This window comes from Lepisma saccharinum, unplaced genomic scaffold (genome assembly GCF_977018435.1).
Source record: "Lepisma saccharinum unplaced genomic scaffold, izLepSacc3.1 HAP1_SCAFFOLD_405, whole genome shotgun sequence".
Taxonomy (NCBI): Eukaryota; Metazoa; Arthropoda; class Insecta; order Zygentoma; family Lepismatidae; genus Lepisma; species Lepisma saccharinum.
In genome coordinates, this window is record NW_028143109.1 from 1,903 (window position 1) to 8,177 (window position 6,275).

General features: G+C 38.3%; 1 non-coding gene across 1 annotated transcript; it reads right to left on the reverse strand.

Annotated features, from left to right (window-relative positions):
• Positions 1–4,875: 4,875 nt before the first annotated feature.
• TRNAT-GGU (transfer RNA threonine (anticodon GGU)) lies at positions 4,876–4,946 on the reverse strand. Its single transcript has one exon. It is a non-coding gene; the product is annotated as a tRNA-Thr (tRNA).
• Positions 4,947–6,275: the final 1,329 nt, after the last annotated feature.

Consider the following 6,275-nt stretch of genomic DNA (forward strand, 5'->3'; position numbering starts at 1 on the left):
GACCCTGAAACGTTGTTCCAAAGAGCTTCATACTCACTCACGTAAGTGGTGTTAAATTTAACTGATATTTATGCCACAAATTTTATGCATTGTATTTATCTGTAATATCATATGCCTTCAAGTCTTATTATTTATGAGATGAGAAAGTAAGTATTTTGTGTGCGGATGAATTACTGGCAGCAGTTTCTTCTTTGCAGTAAGAAATTAAATTACGTAAATATCAACAAAACCCTCTCTTTTTTAGTAGTATTATCTTTAAATACATTAATCTCTTGTCCTCAAGTACAAGAACTCATCAATAAATTTTGATAAGTCTAACAATCTGAAATTTTTATATTTGTGGTGGGATGGAGGGCTGGTGTATTGTACTTTGTCAGACAAAGTAGAGTGAAAAACTGTACGTGGGTCAAATTACGTACACAAAACAGAATTGTTAGCGAAAAATGCAGGCTCAACCAGGACTCGAATCCGGGTCTCCTACATTTTTCACTAACAGTTCTACATAGTACATCTCCTGTGTGTGCCTAATATAATGACAAAACATCATAACAACAACATAATTTACATTTTTGCCATTTCAGGTCACTTTTCTGGTTTTGAACTTTAATTGCGATGTGAGAATAAAAATAGCTAATGAACTCATGGTAGTGATGAGGAAAGTTCTAAACACTCATACTGTACTCGGAATTTGAACTCAAGACCTTTCTTACAAGTGCTTATTGTTTTCAAAGAGTGCTATCTTAAAATTCCCTGTCTGCGTGCATGTGTGTGTGTGTGTGTTTGGGTGGATAGGCCTAACCAACAAGTTTTTAAAGAAAGTCAGGCTGCTGAAAATGTATTTTAAATGTCAACATTGGTAGGAAAGTGGTCAAAATAATTAAAATTACTTATTTATTTTAAAGAAAATCAAGTTTGAAAGGGGATTTATGACCACCATACCACCCATTTGTTTATTTATCATCTTTCTTCTATCTATTAATTGTGAAAGTGATGACTGATCTACTATAACGTTAGATGCAAATCATGTTTAATTTTGAAGTGAAATTTCTTGAGCTGAGCCGATACCACCATTTGCCGATACCGATGCCAATACTGATACCATGACCGATACCAATACATGTATAATTCCAGTATAAAATAACAATGGCTAGTTACCGAGTCATACTAACTCATCACATCACTAGGCACGTATTTAGAAATATATAATTTGGGGAGCCAGTCCAAGTCAAGTGTCTCAGAAATATAATAATAACATTGTTTCTATTTAAGATGTTAATATAATTATTTGTAATAATATGAAAATGAATTAATTAATACTTAATTTCTCTGATGCGTATGGAATATTGTTGTATGTAACCACATACTGAGAAACGGAAGAAAGACTACGTTAATATAATTTTGTTCTTTCTAGCTTGACTAAAAAATATTGTTATTACATAAATAGTAAAAAGGCGCTATAAAATCAGAGATAAAACAGCAAATATTCATCATCTAGCTTACATGTAGTTAAGATAGCTAAAATGTGTGAAAAACAACAGTCATGGCAAGGAAATTTAGGTCAAAAAAGAAAAAAAAATAATATTTATTGAATAACAAAAAGAATGATCATACGTTCATTTGATGAAAAGTAAAGTTCCTGATAAATATTCTATGTACATTATTGTAAGTAGTTCAGTACATAAATCTTTAGAGGGGCCTCTCCGTTGGTGCCACCATCACCTTGTAATCAATAGATCGTGGGTTCGATACTCAGTGGAGGCACATAGTGGTTCGGGTCATACTTTAAAATGTAGGTCCAGTCCTGATCTGTAGAAATTTCATAGAGGATTCAGGTATTTTCACACATAGATACAGAGAAAAAAGATTTAGGTCTCATGCTAAATTATCACTTCCATGAAACAGTTAAATTCTTTCAACACTGAAGTCTATGCATTTGGGTGTCTTGGGGGAGGGGGGAACTCAATGCTTTAAAGCCATGATCAGTTGCTACCCCAAGTGTTCAGATCACTGCACAACACTGACTTACATAAGAGAAAAGAATAAAGCAACCTCTCAGCTTCCTATTAAATGACAATGTACCAAAGTGCCATCTCAGTAATTAGGACAATGTCATTTTTCACCAATATTTAATATGTGATTTAATTTCTGTTCCCTACTTTTCCTTTGCTATCATCTATGAAGACCACCTCCCACTCCACACTATGATGTTTCCTTACACTGGACAAACATTTGCTTCATTTCAAGGAAGGGAAAAATCCACAAGGGCAGAGAAGCTGCTCATTCACTTACTGCATGGACACACAACTACTTTCTCAAGCAGTTGTCATAGAAAATGCAGATCACAAAGGCTGCAATTATCACAGAGTTGTGGACAAGAGTTCCAGAATTGCAAGAAAGCACTCTGTAACCTCCTAAAAGAATACAGTGACAATGAGTCATACCATAGCCTTGAGTGTACAGGGCCCTTCAGTCTGGTCACGTGAACGTGAGCACTCCGAATCCTACTAGAAATACAGTAGTTTTATGTGTGGTTTCGCAAAATCAAAGTAAAAGATGAGTGTGTGAGCCAGGATTTCAGAACCCGCGGAACATCTCTGGTAAGAACTTGCTGATCTTCAGTGGAAACTCTTCACCTTTTCAAGAATAACTCACCCTAATAAGGTAGCTTCTTAACCCTTAATGACACACCCTATGCTTTTACATGAGGTTTGTACCTTGAGATTGAAAAAAACAGAAGTCAAATACCACCACCAACAAGGATAAAATAGTGGGAAAAAACCTCCCCATGTTATCCTTATGGAAAATAAGTGAGTTCACATGACACTCAAAAACTAACTTCTGCATCCCAGAGGGTGATTTCTGGAGTACAGACACTTCCCTAAAGGTGCAACAAGAATTTAGGAAAAAACCGGGATCGAGTTTGGTGCTGTAACCATCAAGTTATTTATGGGAACATTGTGCCACAAAGTCAGTGAGATTAAGCCTTAGAGGGGTCTGCTCTGCACCATCACGCATGCCATCTGCTGGATTCCATTCACCTGCATCTGAAGATATTTACGTTGACATCAGCATTCTCGAGTGTCAGTGGCCAGATGTGGTAAAGCAATAAACAAACCATCAGCTGTGCATCATTCACCTCAGTGGCTGCAAGAGCTCTGTTTACAGCCACACTGTCACTCCAAATCCTTGTGTTAAACACCGGGGATTGAATCATAACTATTAGCTGCATCCCTCCCCTACAAGGCAGTCCACAATGCCCCCTCCAACTCAACCCCTTTCAGGAAAGCAACAAAATGATCTGTCCACAACCTTAAAAGTGAAAACACTTCTTCCCAGACTCCCCCGATGACATCAACAAGAAGTCAAACACCCCCATCATCCTTATCTGCAACCACCTCTGCTTCAAACTCCACCAGCATAATAGATGAAACACAAGAGGTCTTTGACTCTACCATCATAAATTTAGACATGTTCAGGAAAATTGATCACCATCGTAGCAAAGGAAAATAACTTGACAGCGGAAAAGAAATTTACCGAACTCGAGCTGATAAGCAAAATGAAGCAGAAACACAAAGAAGTAGTCTCCGAAAACAAATATCTTCAAGCGGTTAATAAAATCCTGCGAGAGTTCAATGCAAAAATTAATCCTAATACTCTGGCAGATAAACAAAAAAACTTACTCCCAGGTAACAGGGTCAACAACTCCTCCCACCAGACACAACATCATCCAACAAGTTACATCATTTTTCAAAAATACATTAGACTCTCGCTAATCCGGCCATTCCTTGCACATATGGATGCCAGATTCGCGGAAGTGCCGGATTATTGAGAGGGTCGGAAATTACGTACTACTATGTAGTTTAAACACATAGGGACAATACAGGCTGTACTTTACATGTTTCCTTTTAGAAGCCATAGTATGTACTGAACTTTACTGTAAGAAAGATACAATTTCAAATACTGTACGTATGTATAGCATTGTTTAACATTTTTAACTAACAACATTGTTGAACACGATAATTCATTGTTGTGCACATCATTTCTGCTTGAGTGACTACAGGCCGGATGTGGGCCTGACTACTGAGAGGGCGGACTATTGAGGGCCGGATTAGCGAGAGTCTAGTGTACTCTATTTATATCAGATGATGATAAGAAGAAAAGCGCCAAGGACCAGTAACAGGTCTTTACTCTTTCAGTCAACCTGGTACTGGATAATATTAAAATCAGCAGCATGAAGACTACAAAAAAACTGTCTTATTGTTGAGATAGTTACAAAGGAGGGAAAGAGAAAATAATAAAAAATCAGAAACTGCAAAAACTAAAAATTGAAATAGAAAAACCATAGAAACGTGATCCCTTGGTCATAATATATGATGTACGGACTAACAAAACTGTAGAAGAGTTCTATGAAGAATTATACTCACTAAATTTAAAAAAATGAAGATACATGGGAACAGTTCATCAAGGAATGCAACATCAAATTTAAAACAGGCCCGAGGAATCAAGATACTGTGCACGTTGTAGTGAAAGTTACCAACAGCATGAGGAAAATTCTCCTTCAGAACAAAAGAATATACTTTACTTATCAGTCCGTCTCAATAAAGGATTGATTGCATTGTGGTTCCCAGGTACCAGAAGTGTCATGATTTGGGACATGCATCTAAGTACTGCAGCGGTGTCACGTTATACAGCCACTCTGGTGCTAAAGGTCATGAAAAGGTATGGTACGATTTTAAAGAACAACCAAACCAAAAACATGCATCCCTTGCAAAAATACAAAGAAAACTTTCAAAGGGAAAGATTGTGCTACCTACAGGATTGAAGATTAGGCATACACAGGTTATGTACTATGTAGAAATTTTCAGCGAAAAATGCAGGCTCGACCAGAACTCGAACCTGGGTCTCAGGCATACCATGCCAATGCTCTACCACTGAGCTACCGAGCCAGCCTGGCCTCGCCTGATTTTTCGCTATCACAGTTTTACCTACTTGAAATCGTCTCTACCAATGGGATCAGTGCTGTGGTATCCCCCATCATTCACACTTTCTCAACTTTTACACTTATCAATTTTTACAGTATTCTCAGTTTATCTCATTTGGACAAACACTAATACCCATACCTTACCCTGGACTCAAACCCGGAACCCCTGGCATTGTAGCGTGCTGTGCTAACAATTCCACCATGAAGGTCGACACCACTGAGCTACCGAGACAGCCTAGCCTCGCCTGATTTTTCGCTATCGCTGGTTTACCTACTCTGAATCGTCTCTGCCAGTGCTACCGCAAAGGGATCTGTTGCCTTTGAAACACAGTAGACTTCGACGTTGCCTGGTTCCTCCCAACATAGAGATGTTAATTATTGAAGATTAGGCACAAACAGGAGATGGACTACGTAGAAATTTTCAGCGAGAAAAGCAGGCTTGACCAGAACTCAAACCCGGGTCTCTGGCATACTGTGCCATTGCTCTACCACTTTTTTTTCCTTTTTTACAGTAAAAGGAATACCCCTATGCAGTAGGATCTCCCATCATTCACACAATTTTGTAAACATTCACTCATCAATTTTTCCTGTATTCTCGGCTTTCCTCATTTCGGACAAACCCAAACATCCATGTCCTAGCCAGGCAGGGGCAGCGCCAGGGTGGGGGGGGGGGGGCACGAGGGGGTGCTTTCATGCCCCTTAATTTTCTTCCGCACCCCCTACTTTAAACTGAAAACACTAACCCAGACTGTCATATTATGCCATGTCATCATATTGAGCACTGAATGTTAGGTACTGAAATAAGGCCATTATTATTGTATGCAATAGGCAAGCACTAAAATAGATGCTGATGCCCAATATACATACTTTTCTGTACTGGCGGCAACCTCTATAAAGAATAACGGCCATTTTTTTCTTTCGTCAGCATTGTTGTTATGAATGTTTCCTTCTTTGTTTCTTCAAGTGGTCTGTTCGTGGTTTTTGATAATTTCCTATAGCTTAATGTCAGTTACGTTTTTCTTTTTCTTTTTTGCATTGTTGATAAACGGTTTATTTTCCACCTCCTTGTTCTTCCTCGTACTGGAGCAAACATTTCAGCTGCTTTCAAGGTATCACCAGGTCATACTCGGGAAATTATTTAATGCTAGTTGTAACGTGGGGTAGTTTTCTTGTTAATACGTTTGATGTATTTGTTCCACATAGCATGCCTACTAAACATACCATTAAGGCTTTTTCGAAAACAGGAAGAGGCCCAATATTCACGAATAAATTTTTCAGTTCATTGTTGGGGAAA